The sequence below is a fragment of the Ochotona princeps genome, chromosome 6 (assembly GCF_030435755.1).
Source record: "Ochotona princeps isolate mOchPri1 chromosome 6, mOchPri1.hap1, whole genome shotgun sequence".
Classification (NCBI taxonomy): Eukaryota; Metazoa; Chordata; class Mammalia; order Lagomorpha; family Ochotonidae; genus Ochotona; species Ochotona princeps.
Genome location: NC_080837.1, coordinates 33,941,980 through 33,958,541, shown reverse-complemented (window position 1 = coordinate 33,958,541; position 16,562 = coordinate 33,941,980). Strand labels below are relative to the sequence as shown.

General features: G+C 42.7%; 1 long non-coding RNA gene across 1 annotated transcript; it reads right to left on the bottom strand.

Annotated features, from left to right (window-relative positions):
- Nucleotides 1–599: 599 nt before the first annotated feature.
- Nucleotides 600–2,570, bottom strand: LOC131480457 (uncharacterized). The gene is made up of 2 exons (XR_009245544.1): nucleotides 2,482–2,570; nucleotides 600–681 (listed from the first exon to the last, which is right to left on the bottom strand). It is a non-coding gene; the product is annotated as an uncharacterized LOC131480457 (long non-coding RNA).
- Between the last annotated feature and the right edge of the window lie 13,992 nt (nucleotides 2,571–16,562).

Here is a 16,562-nt window from a genome sequence, read left to right as displayed (position 1 = left end):
AGTAATCTTTAGGAGAAGAACCTCAAGTTGGGGTTTTGAAATTTCTTAGCCCACGTGTCTAAAGGTAATAGAAACAGTTTTTCTGGGGTGTAAGTGGGGTAGCTAAAATCCCAACCATGCAGTGGCATGTATCAGAATTACTCCAGTTTTCACATACAGTTAACAGCTCTGAGGTGTAGGTGGTGGACTTGGAATTAGGATACATGTAAATGTGGCACTTGATTGGTATGGAAGCACAGACAATCATCAGAATGGGGGACAGACAGGTTGTTTTTGCAGCATTAGAAATCTTGCAAAGCAGACAATGAGAGCCTAAAGCCGCCAATTGGCAATGTAAGAAGTACATGAAACCTTGTGAAAATCCAATGTTCCAGAAGGAAAACTAGGATACGTATTAGAAGAAATATTTGTGGGCATGAGTCTCAGAATTCTGAGTTGTTGAGTATCCCTAAAACTTCCCCGCCACCACAAGTGGTTCGTTTTCTCTGCAAGGAGGAGAACAGAAGCCCTCCTGCCAGGAGACCATAGATGAACTCACCCAGAGCAGGGCTGCAGAAGAGTCCACTTCTCAGGATAAGCCTCCATCGCCCTTTGTTCTGTCTCCATCCAAGAACCTGCATTACTTCTTGGCAAAGCCTGAGCAGGAAATTACTGTTCTTACCATGGAAGACCTTGCAGGACCTGGAAAATATGAGAGAATCAGGAAACAATAGGAGAGAAAAGATCTATAAGGTGTAACACTGGAGAGGGACAGTGTGTAAGTTAAGCTTTTTAGGAACGAATTTCTTTATTTTTTTGTTAATTTTTCATTTTTCATTTTTGAATTTTTTGTATAATTTTGTAGAGACTGAGATTGCCCCCCTAAAATTCTCACCCCCCCAACAAATTTTCCCCATGTTGCTACAATAGTATAGCCCTTCATAAGGAGTCATAATTCCATCAGTCTGTTATTTAAGTGTGCCCCAACATTGCTGGTGAAGACAATGTCAGACAGTCCAGCATCCCATTGTGTACACATTTCCAACAGTTTCATTGGGAGTCAATCTTTGATTTGGAAGCAGGAATACATATTGCATTGTATCCCCACATCTGGATATGGTAGTCTCTATTATTCCATTACTATATAGTCCCATAAATGAGAAGCCATGAAATAGGGTCAACAGCAGATATGAATTAGAACAACAACAACTAGAAAATTACAGTACCATTAAAAACGTGACACTGAGTAACCAATACACAGGTGACAAAAAGAAAACACAAGTCTCTTGGGTAAAAAGATGCCACTGTGTAATCCACGAGCTAGCCGAGAATTTGACAACAGAAAAGAAAGTATTTGGAAGAGATGAAACTGAAACCAAAAACATCAAAATATATGGGATGCAGCCAAAAACACCCAGTATGGAACAGGTTATTGAAGTTACATTTTACATGATGGCTTCCTTATATTAGAGAGAACGTATGGTATTTGTTCTTTCGGGACTGACTTGTTTCACTGAGCATAATGGTCTCTAGTTGGGACCATTTAGTTGCCAATGGCATGATTTCTTTTTTATTTTTAATTTATTTTATTTTTATTGCAAAGTCAGATACATAGAGACGAGGAGAGACAGAGAGGAAGATCTTCTGTCCGATGATTCACTCCCCAAGTGACCACAACGGCCAGTGTTGCACCAATCTGAAGCCAGGAGCCAGGAACCTCCTCCAGGTCTCACACATAGAGCAGGATCACAAGGTCTTGGGCCATCCTCGACTGCTCTCCCTGGCCACACCAGGGATAGACTATCTTCAAAAATCTCAACTAAGTGGTTTTCTCAGTTGCATTCTTGCAGTATCTATATTAGAGCAAATAATACAACTCTGGTATTGTATCCAGGCTATTGATTTGGAAAATGCTTTAATCCAGATCATGGAATGACAAACTCATCTAGTAAAGTACAAGACAGTAAATACTTTAGGTATGCAGGTCTTATGATCCCTGTTGTGCCTACTTAACTCTACCCAACGTAGGTGATGCTATGCAAAAGCAGGCTTAGACAACATATAAATGAATCAACATGATTGTGTTCCAATAAAAGTTTATTTATAAAACCAGGTGGGAGGCCAAATCTGGCCTCAACATTGTAGTTTGCCAACCCCTGTTCTAAATCTCCATCAACTAGGAGAATCACAGCATTTACGTGGCCAGAATAGCAGTATATTCGGATGTCTTGACTCTTCATGGCTATGTTAACTCTGTTGGTCTCTGTCAAAATACAGTCTATACTGATTTCACTCAGCTTGATTCCTTATTTTTTTTAAAGATTTGTTTGTTTTTACTAGAAAGGCAGATCAAATTACGGAGATACAGACAGAAGGAAAGATTTTTCACCCTCAGGTTCATTCCCCAAATGGTTGTGATGACCTGAGCTGAGCCAAAGCCAGGAGCCAGGAGCTTCTTCTGGGTCTCTCAGGCAGGTGTAGGTTCCCAAAGAGAGACCATACCTTTTCTCTTCTCTCAATACAGCCTTCTCCTTTTTAAGCTCACCACAGTTTCCATTTCTTCAGCTTAGGCAGCCTCACATTTTCCACAAATTCAATGATCTACAATATGTATGCACAGCACATAAAGCTACTTCAAATTTATTACTTCTGTTTGATCCTACAGAGCATTTTAGTTTCAAGGAAATTTATATTTGAACTTTCCTGCATAATTAGGAGTTATGAAATGCTGACTTCACTGCTCTGACTGCAGCAGTGGGGTGTGGGATAGACAACTGGGCAGCAGAGAGAGAAACATGGAACAAAATGCTGGAGATCACTGCAATAGCTACTGCATTCCTGGTTTCAGTCTGCTGTGTTCTTTCTGTTTTTCACTGAAGTCTTTTGAGTTTAGGAGTAATGTAGACAACATTTAAAGCCTTGAATAATGGGTTTATGCTGTAGGCACTAACTTCAAAATACAATATTATGGGGCTGACACAGTAGCTAAGAGGCGATGGTCCTCACATTGCATATGTGTGCCGATTCTAATTCCAGTTGCCCCGCTTCCCTCCAGCTCCCTGCTTGTGACCTGGGAAAGCAGTCAAGGATGGCCCAAAGTCTTGGGATCCTGCACCCATGTGGGAGACCTGGAAGAAGCTCCTGGCTCCTGGTTTCGGATTGGTTCAGCTCCGGCTGTTGAGGCCACTTGGGGAGTGAATCATCAAAGACATTCCCTCTCTGTCTCTTCTCCTGTCTGTATATCTGGCTTTGCAATAAAAATAAATAAATCTTTATTGAAAAAAGACATAATTATGAATTTGGAGTTATCCATCTTCCTTTGTGTTCATTATTTGCTTAATGAACAGTGCCCTAATTTCTTAGCATTTCATGAGATTTTACAAACAATTTCAAGTTCCTGTTACATAAAATTTGTGTTTTTTACACTGTTCATCATCGTTTTATAACTGAACACTCCTGCGCACTTCCTCTATTCATGTTACATTCTGCCTTTCAGAACAATATTGCAATCATTACATTAAATGAACATATTCTCAAATGTAATTTCCCCCTTCATCCATCCATTACATTGGATCCTGGTTTAAGATTGGCTCAGTTCCAGTTGTTGAGGTCATTTGGGGAGTGAATCAGTGGGCAGGAGATCTTCCTCTCTGTCTCTCCTTTTCTCTGTACATCTGACCATCCAATACAAACTAAATAATAAAAACAGAATTTTTTGTTTTTTACCAAAATGCAAACCTTTCTAAATATATTGTTCTACAGTACGCAGTTTTTCTGCTTGGTTATGTTTTAGACCTAAGCCAACACATGAAAATTTACCTCACTCTTTAAATTCCATCACAATAGTTTAATGTGTGGCTATACCATACATTATCCATTGCTGTACTGGATTGAGGCTTCCTTGTTTTGTTCTTGCTTTATTTATTTCACTATGTTTTTCTCTATTTTTAACTGTAAGGATCTTTTTATTTATTTATTTATTTATTTATTTATTTTTTTGGCTGCCCATTAGAACATTTATTTCTCAGAGAAAATAAATTTCTGACAGTTTTATTATAGTAAGTAAAATTAACTCTGGTATTCTCTACGGGCATAGAGTTTTCTCTGTTTATTACTTCTTATACTATCTGTTATAAACAACTCTAGAAAGCAAATAAAGTCACTTTCTACAATAAATAGAGCATGATGTGCTTCACAGCAGACGCGACAGAGACACACAGGCCCCATGCCACAGCAGGATCTGAGCCGTTCTTGGCCTAGGAGAGTGTTTTTAAAAAGGAGACTCAGAGAGACTGGGAGGTTCAAACAGACTGAAAAATAGACTAGGGAGAGAAGGTGGAGGGGTGGGGAGTGGAAGGAGGAGATAGATAGTAAGGGGGTGGGGAAGAAAGCCCCGAGACCATACAACACAGGTTTGACAAGGGTCACAGAGTCCACAGTGGACCAACTAGCCGGGGAGAGGGGACACGCTGGCTCCTGGAGATAAACCACACTGTGTAGTCACACACTGGAGGACTCAGACAAGGCCAAGCAGAGGCCTGAATAATTTAGAACAGTATTTTACAATTATATACACCATGTTCTTCCCTAGCCACATGCTGGATTCTGCTTTTTATTATTGTACAAAATCCAAAAACCTGTCCTTTGTGTTAAAGAGAAGTTTTGGTGGTTCCCTTTTAAACTCTGGCTCGTGTCCCAAACATATTAAGAAGTTGTGGTGGTTGGTTGGCTGTATTCTTTTTTAAAAAGTTGAATGTGCAAAAACGGCAGTGATCTCCCCCAGTGACTTCATTTTGTCTAAAACTCCCCTATGACAAAAGTTAAAACAATTAAAAAGAACGTCAGGTTTAAAAATCAACATGGTGATCAACAGCCTGCAACCTGGCCCTGCAACTTTGGTGCTTAATTAAGAGATGTAAAAAGAAAACGTCCAGGAAACGGATGCCGAAGCCTCTGAGAGGTGTGTTGCTTTGTCAGTCAGCATTCCCCATTCACAGTTTTGGTATCCTTCTATTGTTGAGAAAGTGAAGGTGGGGAGGGCTTCAAGAGCAAAGGGGATTGGGAATAATAGGGTTGCAATCCTTAGAGTTGGGATGCAAGAGCAGAGGTGGGCAGGGCAGAGAGATGCTGGAGGGCAGGCGCTGTGCCACCCACAGTGGGGAAGAGAGGCTGGGACTGTGGCACAGAAATGGGACAGCCCCCAAAGGGGCAAGGGAAAGAGTCTTCACCCAATCCCCTCCACATGTAAGGATCTTTTTAAAAAGATTTATTTTATTTTGTTTGAAAGGCAGAATTAAATAAAAAGAGACGGAGTTTTTTGATCTGCTGGCTCAATATCCAAATGGCTGCAATGGCTAGAGTTGGGCCAATGTTAAGTCAGAAACCAGGAGCTTCTTCTGGATCTCCCACACAGATGCAGGGGCCTAAGGACTTGAATTATCCTGTTTTGCTTCCCCAGGCCACAAGCAGGGAGTTGGTTCAAAAATGGAGCAGCCCAGACATGACCCTTGTTCTTATGTGGGATGCCAGCGCTATAGACAGAGGCTAAGCCTGTTATGACCTAATTCTTCAGTTTTTTTGTTAGGTCCTTCAGCAGCTCTCTCTTTCTCCCTCTCTTTTTGTAAGATTTATTTTTTTTAATTGGAAAGTCAGATATACAGAGAGGAGGAGAGACAAAGAGAAAGATTTTTTGTCTGCTGATTCACTCCCCAAGTAGCTGCAAAAGCTGGAGCTGAGCCAATTGAAGCCAGGAGCCAGGAGCTTCTTCCAGGTCTCCCACATGGGTGCAGGTGCAGGGACCCAAGGCTTTGGGCCATCCTTGACTGCTTTCCCAGATCACAAGCAGGGAGCTGGATGGGAAGCGGGGCAGCTGGGATTAGAATCAGTGCACATATGAGATCCCAGAGCATGCAATGTGAGGACTTTACCATTAGGCTACCGCGACAGGCCCTCTCCCTCTTTTGTAAATCAAGATGGAGTGTTTAACATGACATTAATCATGTTAAAATGTACAACTCAGTGGGATTTAGAATATTCATGATGCAGTGCAGCCATTACTTTTGTTTAGTTTTGCACACCCATTAAGCAGTTACTCCACAGTCTTACTTCCTCTTTTTCCTAGTAACCACAAATCAGCATTTTAATGTATCTTTTCTAGACAGGAAAGCTGGGAGGGAAGAAAGGAAAGGAGGGAGGGAAGAAAAGGAAGGAAGGAAGGAAGGAAGGAAGGAAGGAAGGAAGGAAGGAAGGAAGGAAGGAAAACAAGAGCGGGCTTCAAGTTCACTTATTAAAAGATTTTTACTTCTTCCACAAAGATTTCCCTAGATTGATTATTGAAAACATGAAGTTAATTACTTCTTTTTTCCTAGCTCATTCACATGAGAGTCCCAAGTTGTAATCTCTCCAATATCATATCCAATTACATACCTACTCTTAATTATAATGCACTTAATATCACATTATTAGAGGTTGGAGGAATACAATGTCCTAGTTAAATGTCAAAAGAACTCATTCATTTATCTCTGCTGCTTATCCAAGCTCCTATGAAATGACACATGCTCAAAGCACACAAACGCATCATGACAGAGAGACTGGCTAAGAAGATGACAGACCACATCTCAGGAGCTGTGAAGCAGGTGCAAGAGTAGAAACTGACTTAGCTGAGTGGTCACCACTACGCCGGCCATAATATGGAAGCCACCCAGAAAACACCAGGTATCTCTGAAAGGAGTACAGTGAGACAAAAACTAGAGTCAGCTAAGTACAGGGATACTGCCCTGGGGATGGGAACTAGAGGAAAGTCAGTACTGACTGGAAGACGACATCCCAAATCCCCTCCCCAACTCAGCTCTGAGAAGCAGGGGGATTGGGCTTGCTCACTTCAACCCACAGGCCCCTGGACAATTCACTTGGAGAAACTTGCCTGTCTAAGGAACAAGAGTATGAAGATCATCCTCCATTGGCCAGCCCAGTCTCCTCCCCACCTCACTCTGCTACTGGTCTCAATGTTCCTTTTTATTCTTTCAAATTTTATTGTATTGTGGTAACAGCATTTGACAGAGGACCTAGCCTCTGAACAATTTTTAAGAGTATAATCCATTTTAATTGACCACAGGTACCAGGTAGTCTAGCAGATCTCTGGAATGTATCCATGCTGCTTGATTTATTCTAATTAATTACTCCTTTTGGAGCCAGTGCAGTGGCTCAATAGGCTAATCCTCCACCTTGTAGTACCAGCATCCATATGGGTACTGGTTCATGTCCCAGCTGCTCCACTACCCATCCAGCACCCTGTTAGTGGCCTGGGAAAACAGTGGATGATGGCTCAAATAGTTGGATCCCTGCAGCCACATGGGAGACCTGGAAGAGGTTCCTGGCCATTTGGGGAGTGAAGTAGTAGATGGAAGATCTCTCTCTGTCTCTCCTTATTTCTGTAAATCTGACTTTCAAATAAAAAAAGAAATCCTTAATAATATTGCTACTAGATGGGCAGCCAAGGATCACTTTGAGACAACAAAGAAATGAAGCCAGCGTAAAAGAGAAGATGAACAAAATGAAACTCATAGGAAATGAGGGAATGATGTTGGTAGGAAAACACATGTTTCAAAATCTCCACCATGCGTTCTTGTCACTAAGAACAGGTATCATATCTTTCCTTCTCAAAAATATAGGAGGCCTTAAAAATAAACATTTTAAAGAAGAGAGGGACCAGCATTGTAATGTGTTGTCATCCCATATGAATCCCGGTTCGAGTCCTAGCTACTCCACTTCTGATGTGGTTATTCTCTGTTGTGCTTGACAAAGAAACAGAGAACTGCTTAAGTTCTTGGGTCCCTGCACCACATTAGAGACCTATGTGACCCTCCTGGCTCCTGGTCTAGCCCTGTTCTCACAGCCATTTGAGGAGTGAATCAACAAATGGAAGAGTGATCTCTTTCTTTTCTTTTCTTTTCTTTTTTTAAAAGATTTTATTATTATTGGAAAGCCGGATATACAGAGAGGAGGAGAGACAGAGAGGAAGATCTTCCATCCAATGTTTCACTCCCCAAGTGAGCCGCAACGGGCTGGTGCACGCCAATCCGATGCCGGGAGCCAGGAACCTCTTCCGGGTCTCCCAAGCGGGTGCAGGGTGCCAAAGCTTTGGGCCGTCCTCGACTGCTTTCCCAGGCCACAAGCAGGGAGCTGGATGGGAAGTGGAGCTGCTGGGATCAGAACCGGTGCCCATATGGGATCCCGGTGCTTTCAAGGTGAGGACTTTAGCCGCTAGGCCACGCCGCCGGGCCCGAGTGATCTCTTTCTAACTTTACCTTTCAAATAAAATAAAATATTTAGAAAAATAAATAAAATTGGGGGGCTGGGAGGTGGGGTGCCTCTTGAAAGAGGAGGGAGAGAGAGACACCAAAGGTTTGAGGAAGGGTCTTGGGATTTTAAGCCTTCCTTGACCCCTCCTTGTTGGGCATGGAACCTACAGGTAAGATGTTCCCCATTAGTGGTCTCTTAATTAATTAGAAAATGCTGGTACCGCCCACCTGAAGGTGTGGACAAGACCTCAGAAGACCTGGATGGTCTCACAAAACAAGTACGAGTTTCTGATTTTTTAACAAGGGGCTTTTGTAAAACTCTGTTCCCTGGATATATTGCTAGTGTTACTTTACGATATTTTCAAATTATTCAGAAATATAGGAATGGTTATTTGGGTGCAGCAAACCCAAGTAATTTTCAATCATTTCTAAAGGGAAAATTTCTGAGTCTGCGCTGAGTAATTCAGGGTCTGCTTTTCTGGAAACTACCAAGGCACTAAAGGCTTAGTTATGAGATGACAGAGCTCTATCTTAACAAGAACCATTGCTAAATATCCTGAAAACATATTTATAAAGACACACTTTATTTTTGGAAAACATTCCTTTGGAAAGCAGTGTTAAACAGGGAGGAGAGAGAAATAGGGCGAGAGACAGAGAGCGAGCTAAAGAATCAGTTCCCCAAATGGCCACAATGGCCAGGCTGATTGAGCCAAGCCAAAGCCAGGAGCCTGTAACCCCATCCAGGTATCCCACATGAGTATCAGGGCCTAAGCACCTGGACCATTTTCTGCAGATTTTCCAGGTGCATTAGCTGGGAATTGAATCCAAAGTAGAACTAGAAGTCAAGGATACTGCAGTATGAGATGCCAGTGTTGAAAAGGGGTGGCTTGACCCACTGTAACACAACACCTTCCATAAGACTCAACTTTTTAGTGAAACAGGTTAAGAATGGACAACACCCAGGAAACAAATCAGAGAGAACTGTATGTGGGTTTCGAGGAAAGATCCTCTTTGTGGTGGTGTCTTTCTTGCTTCCTCTCCCAAGCAGTGGTTGTGTTCCAATATGGAAAAGAAGCAGTCTTAGAGACTAATGTCCAGTTCAATGGCTACCCTAGGGCAGTGAGTCAGATCAGGCTGTCATCAACAGGGTTCTCTAGTTTCCCTGGCCACTCCCTGTTCTCCTTTGCCCAGCTGATTCTAACAGAGTTCTTTCCCGCCATAGCCTCTTCATGTGACTCTCCCAACTGCAGCTCCACCTTATAGATCTTTGCATTGTTTACTGAATGCAATCCCATTATCCTGGGTTTTGCTCCTTAATTTCCAAGATAATAGTTAATCATTGAAGATTTTATCTCAAGTGCTGTATTTATTAACTTTGGTTGAGGTTTATATTGTGACAGGACGAAGACTTTATTGTGGTTCTCTATCTTTTCAGAGAGATACAGGGAAAAGCTGTTAAGACAGCAAACCTGACGTGCTGATGTCAGCTTCATAGTGTATCTGGAAAGACCAGTGCTGGAGCCTTGGCTTTCCCGCCCTGTGTTCCTTAAAATGTCGCTCAGTTCTTCACCCTGAGACTAAATGCAACAGATCTTCATGAAGTTTATGGAAAATGAATAAACTATCCTTTAATTTCATTTTCCATATGAACCAGTTTTCTTCTGAGAGAGCAAGAAAATTTGCCAGTTTGTTGAAGGGTATTAAATAGCATGCTGCCAACACAAAGTAGCATGATTATTTCAGTGGAGATTCCTGAAGCCAGGCTTACTCAGAGTGCGAGCCTGAGGCTAAAGCAGATATTCTGATACTTTCAGAATCTCATGGTATCCTTTGATCTTCCAAACATTTTTGTCCTCATTTGTGATAGAATAGCCATTACAATGGCACATTAGTGATGGTGTATGTGGGGAAACTGTTTTGTGTACAATTGTGTGGAACAAGTGATACATAACAGGAAGAAATCTTTCAAGAATATGCCAAATGGTATGTCCATTCATGTTGTGGGGGAATAAAATTTCCCATTTCCGATTTACTTATGAGGTACACACATTGTCCGTACACCCCACTCATTGGAACCTCTCTGAATACTAATCTTGAAGCCTAAGATAGGGGGCAATGTGTCTTTTTCTGTTTGGACAGCCATAACAAGATGCTATAAACTGGATGATTTTAAACAAAACAAGCTGAGAATCCAAGGGAATTCATTTTCTGATGAGTGCTCTCTTCCTAGCTTACAGTCTTTCATCTTTTAACTATGTTTACATGGAAGAGAGGGAGAGTGAGAGAGAGAGAGAGAGAGAGAGAGAGAGAGAGAGAGAGAGAGAGAGACAGCTAGAGCCAGCAAGCTCTAGTGTCTTTTCTTATAAGGGCACTAACTTGACAACTTCCTTACTGTAGTCGCACTGGGGAATTTTCAGGATATACAATTTAATCCACAGCAGCAATAGCAAAGGATTAATCCAGACTATCTTTCTGTGATCTAGAAGACTGTGGGAGGGCCTGGTGGCGTGGCCTAGCGGCTAAAGTCCTCACCTTGAAAGCCCTGGGATTCCCATATGGGCGCCGGTTCTAATCCCGGCAGCTCCACTTCCCATCCAGCTCTCTGCTTGTGGCCTGGGAAAGCAGTTGAGGACGGCCCAAAGCTTTGGACCCTGCACCCGCGTGGGAGACCCGGAAGAGGTTCCTGGCTCTCGGCATCGGATTGGCGCACTGGCCCGTTGCGGCTCACTTGGGGAGTGAAACATTGGATGGAAGATCTTCCTCTCTGTCTCTCCTCCTCTCTGTATATCCGGCTTTCCAATAATAATAAAATCTTTAAAAAAAAAAAAAAAAAAAAAGAAGAAGACTGTGGGAGCAGCCCAGTGGTAGAGCCAGCATTTTCCTGCCCTGGAACCTGGTTTGGAGTGAGGCTTATACATCACTGCTAGAAGCTTCCAGGGTACCCATGGGAACATGTAGTGATGTCACATGGAGCGTTAACTTCATGCATTCTCCTGCTGACAGCCTATGCAGGTCCAAAATGTCTCATCACATGAATCTCTTCACTTACAAGTTCTGTCCAATACCTTTTCATCCACTGGCTTATGCCCAAACTAATAGGTGGTACAATTTTAGGGTCATGAGAAGAACTCTAAATTTAATTTATCCTACAAATTTTAAGCATCCAGTTACTCATCTAGGCACTGCAGAAATTGTCCTGAACAAGACAGAATGTACCTCCCTCACTAGTTGTCTGATTTTAAAAAAGATTTTATTAACTTGAAAGGCTGAGTTATAGAGTAAAAATAGGATGTGTGTGTGTGGGGGGGCAGGGACCAAAAAAGGGTCTTCCATCAGCTGGTTTACTTCCCAATTGGCTGCAGTGGATGCAATGCTTAAATGGGTGCAAGGACCCAAGCACCTGGACCATATTCTGCTTCCTTCCCAGGTACAGTTACAGGGAGCTGGATTGGAAGTGGAGTCGCTGGGACTTAAGTGGGGCCCCATAGAATGCCAGCATTGCAGGGTGGTGGCTTAACTCACTATACCATGATGCCAGCCCATGTCTGATTCATAAAATCCCCTTAGCAAGGTATAGAAACTACCTGGGCTACTTTCTGACTTTGGTTTCCAGAGAGACAGGCACTCTTGAAGAATAGGCTGGAAAAAAGGGAGATAGAGGGTGAGATAAGGGCAAAGGGCAAAGGTGCATTAGCTTCAAAGACTCCTTTCTGTCGTCCCATTCATCTATGTTGGCTCCCTCAGCACTGGTACTACCTGCATACTCCATCAGATCTCAGTTGCTCCCCATTTCCCGCTTTCACTCTCAAAAAGTTGACACAAATGATGATTTCTTGTGGAAAGAATGGGAAGGGGCCTTCCTGTGGAGGTGTGAAAAAGACTGACTCAAGCAGACGGTGGCATCTAGTCCAGATCATCTATCTCACACGTACTTTTTTTTAATGTTCCAGGCCATGGGGTTAGTGGACCTTTCATTTGGAGAGTTCAGCAGAACTCAATCTGTACCTTGAGTCATACATACTGCTTATAGACTTCGAGCAGCCTGGTGGCCCCTCCCTACCATTAGAACTATCTACATTTCAGGAGAACTTCTAATGAGATTTGGTGATGAAGGCTTTTTCTGGAACTGGAACAACTTCCTGAGAAGTGAGGTGCTGAGATCAGCTGCAACATCCTTATCAATATCCTCTGGGGATAAAGGAGGGGTGAAATTTAGGACTTACCTACCTGGAGTTTGACTCTCAATTGAGGAAATACCCAACTGTCTAGATTTACATCTAAGATCTTCACTCAACAGCACTTGGGCAAACTGCTTTATTTTATGTAAATAGGGTAATTGAATATGGTTTTTAAAAGCAGCAACTATGACACTGGAAGAATCCAGTGAGATACTGCATAAAGGATTCTTGACTCATAGCTCAGTATATCTAGTTAAGTCTCAATATAGGTGAACTCTTATTAGTTATCATGGTTGAGTTTTTGCTCATGTTAGGCACTGTCTTTGAGAAATTTGCTCCCTCCCTTGGCAGGTCTTGGTGAAGTCACTGTGCCTACTCAGCGCTGTATCAGAGCATCTTACTGGTTCCTCAGAGCCCTGGGCTGGGTCCCCGGGTGCACCAGGTGCCAAGCTTAGGCACAGGACCTCTCTGACAGGAGATGTACAGCTTCACCACGGCATGGAGGGCTTTTACTTTACAAAATGTGACTCTTCAGAGTGCTACTCTCCATGTACTAGTCTTTTCATATCCTGCTGTGTTCCTAAAAGATAATGATATCTAACACTTATTAAGGATTCTTTGAATTGCAGAACATTTGAGAGGCAATGGATTTTTTAAAAGATGAATTTAAAAAAAACCTTTACTACTTGCAATGGAGAAAATGCAGCATTTAATTTGACCATATAGTACATTTAAAGACTAATCTGAATTACTACTCTTAATATCTCTATTTAATTTTCTCTGTGTGTGGTTTTTCCTTTCCTATTTGAAAGGTAGAGATATAGAAATAGCTTACATCTGTGGGTTTGCTCCTCAAATGCCTGCAACAGCTAGGGTTGGGTTAGCCTGAAACCAGGGGCCTGGATTACATGTGGATGGAGAGACTTTGCCTTCCAGGATGAGGATTTGCAGGAAGCTGGAATGGACGCTGAGGACTCAAACCATGCATTCTGATACAAGATACGGGGTTCTGGGAGGGCCTGGCGTGGCCTAGCGGCTAAAGTCCTCGCCTTGAACGCACCTGGATCCCATGTGGGCGCCGGTTCTAATCCCGGCAGCTCCACTTCCCAGCCAGCTCCCTGCTTGTGGCCTGGGAAAGCAGGAGAGGACGGCCCAAAGCTTTGGGACCCTGCACCCGCGTGGGAGACCCGGAAGAGGTTCCTGGTACCCGGCATCGGATTGGCGTGCACCAGCCGCTGCGGCTCACTTGGGGAGTGAAACATCGGATGGAAGATCTTCCTCTCTGTCTCTCCTCCTCTTTGTATATCCGGCTTTCTAATAATAATAAAATCTTAAAAAAAAAAAAGGATATGGGGTTCTCAAAGGCACCACATGCCTATCCCTGCCTATGTAATTATTAAGAAACAGTTTTTTTCAGTCTGAATGTTATGGTCTTGTTGCTAAAGGATTGTTTGACTAATTATAGTGAATAAATACGCCTGTAAACACTCCTCTATTAATTTGCTACGTAATATATGGTTTATTTTGCAGTATATTATACACAATGTCTTATATAGATCTGATCTTCAAATTTCCTTGGGAAATGTGCCATGAGTTCTGTTCATCACAAAGATAGCTCTTTATTTTGACAATAAATTCAGTGTGCATCTTGCAATCTGGGAAAAGGAGCTCTCTCCAGTTTCTCTTCATAAGACATTCAGTGCTGTAGATCTAATGTTCATTTCCTCTGAGGACCCAACATCTCTTGACAACATGAAATATGGTTTTAGCAAGGAGCAGCAAAGGAGTTGCTGCTTTAAATTTATTAACGTGAGACTTAATATTCTGTTTCAATCCCTACATCAAACATACAGGAGGATATTTATAGCCACAGGAAATCTATAAATTGGTGGTTAAAGTTATCCTTGAACCTATGTCAGTGAAAAAAGGGAAATTTATCCTTTTAAAAACATAGAACATGTATCCTTTCAAAAACATAGGTAGAACAGAGTTGAGTTTCTAAAATAGCTTTTTAAATAGTCAAAATTGTACAGACTAAAGTGTAATAAAATCATCTTTGGTAATTACCAATGATTATGTATGAACATTGACTTTCCTCTGAAGTGCATAGGTTGAAGTACTACCCTCAATGTGACGGTGCTTAGAGACGGGCCTTGGCAGATAAACAGATTTAGGTGAGGTCATAGGGTGAGTGTTGACTCACATAGGAGGTTTTTATTCTAACGGGGGAGGTGGCCAATGGGGAAGGGAGAGAAAGCAGAGCAAAGGAAGATAACCACAGGAAGGGGAGCAGGCAGGGAGAGAAGAGAGAGAGGTTTCCCGTCATAGTGACAGGAGGAAGCACCAAGGAAGGAGAGAGAGTAGAGCAGAACAGAGCACAGCAGAGACAGCACACCGGCAGGAGCATGCATTTATGGACGGGTATTGGGAACATGGAGCTATGAGGGATTGGTGGATAGGGCTGTGGGCGGGCTGTGAGGGATTGGTGGATTCAATGCAAGGGATCATCAGGGCCACGGGATTGGCCAAGGTGGTGGTATACAGGTACTATAGGGAGGGGCCACAAGGGGTAGGGACATAGGACCATTAGGTATGGTACCATGAGGTTTCAGCAGATTGGTGGGAACAGGGTTATGAAATTACAGCAGATTGGAGGAGCACAAAATTTGAAACTAAAAGGGTGCAAACCTTATCAAAACTGAGACCTAGGTGAAGCAGATATTTAAAATGGTTTCTAATCTAAAATGGTAGGGTCTTATTAATCTTTGAGAATGATGCTAAAGTCACTCCTCATATTCCTCCCTTTTGTTATATATAAAGGACAAGGGCATTGTTTTTATTCTGTAGCTTCTTCAGGCTGACTGGGAGCAGAGTTCTCTAGGCAGTGGTTTCACGATGGTTGGGGGAGGAGTGGGAAGACAGAAGAGGCTGGTTTCTTTGCAGAAGAAGCTGGCTAAAGTTTTGATTAGAATTTTTCTGCATCTGAATGTGGATAATTTTTAAAAATTTATTTATTTTTATTGGAAATTCAGATTTACAGAGAAAAGGAGAGACATTAAAAAAGATCTTCCATCTGCTGATTCATTTCCCAAGAAGCTGCAACAGTTGGAGCTGAACCAATCCAAAGCCAGGAACCAGGAGCTTTCTCTGGGTCCCCCTCAAGGGTCCAGGGTCCCAAAGCTTTGGGCTGTGCTCAGCTGCTTTCCGAGGCCACAAGCAGGGGGCTGGAAGGGAAGTGGAGCAGCCAGGGTTAGAATTGGTGCCCATATGGGATCCCTGCTAGGCCACTGCATTGGATGCTTGGATACATTTTTGAAAGAGATAAGGCAAGGGGCTGTGTTGGGTCCCAAAAAGAGTAATATTAGAGGAGGGAGAAGAGGAACAAAGATATTAAAGGAGTCTGAGCCCAGAAAAACCAGGAGTTGTTACTGACTTGATACAGTTGTTGGGGTGGGCTTTGATGTCTAATGAGGTTTTAACATTTTGTTCAATAACCTGGATTCATTAATGTAGAAGCAACATTCCTCTTGGAGATTCATGCAGGTGCCCGTTTCCATGGTAAGGAGGTGTAGGGCTCTTCTGTTTTGGAGGGAGAGAAGCCAGGGAGAAAACAGTGCTGTCTAGGGCTGTTTTAAGTTCATCCTATAGTTGCTGGATTGAGGTAACTGAGTGTCCCAAACTCCCTGCTGATAATCCAGTGGAGGTCAGAGAAGTAACTATGCTCGCTCCCAAGAATGCCAGGAGGAAAATGATGTGCTTTGAGTGGGTTGGTGAAGGGAGCATACATGAGAATTCTCCCTTGCTGAATAAGGACAAACTAGGGCAAACTATTAACAAAAGGCAAGGGCCGGGGGACAGGGGAGGTGGAATTGACAGTGGCAGAGATGGAGCCATTGCAGTACGTAAAATGAGCCTTGAGGAAAGAAGGCAAGATTGGCTACTTGAACTATGGTAGAACAGGAGAAGGAATTATCATTAAGTTAGTCAGTTGGGAAGTAGTGAGTTGGTTGTATGGATTAGTAATAGGCACTGCAGCAAGAACAGGTCATTATAAGGAAGCACAAAGCAAACAGTGGTTGAGACTGGGTAGAAGGGATGTAGAGTA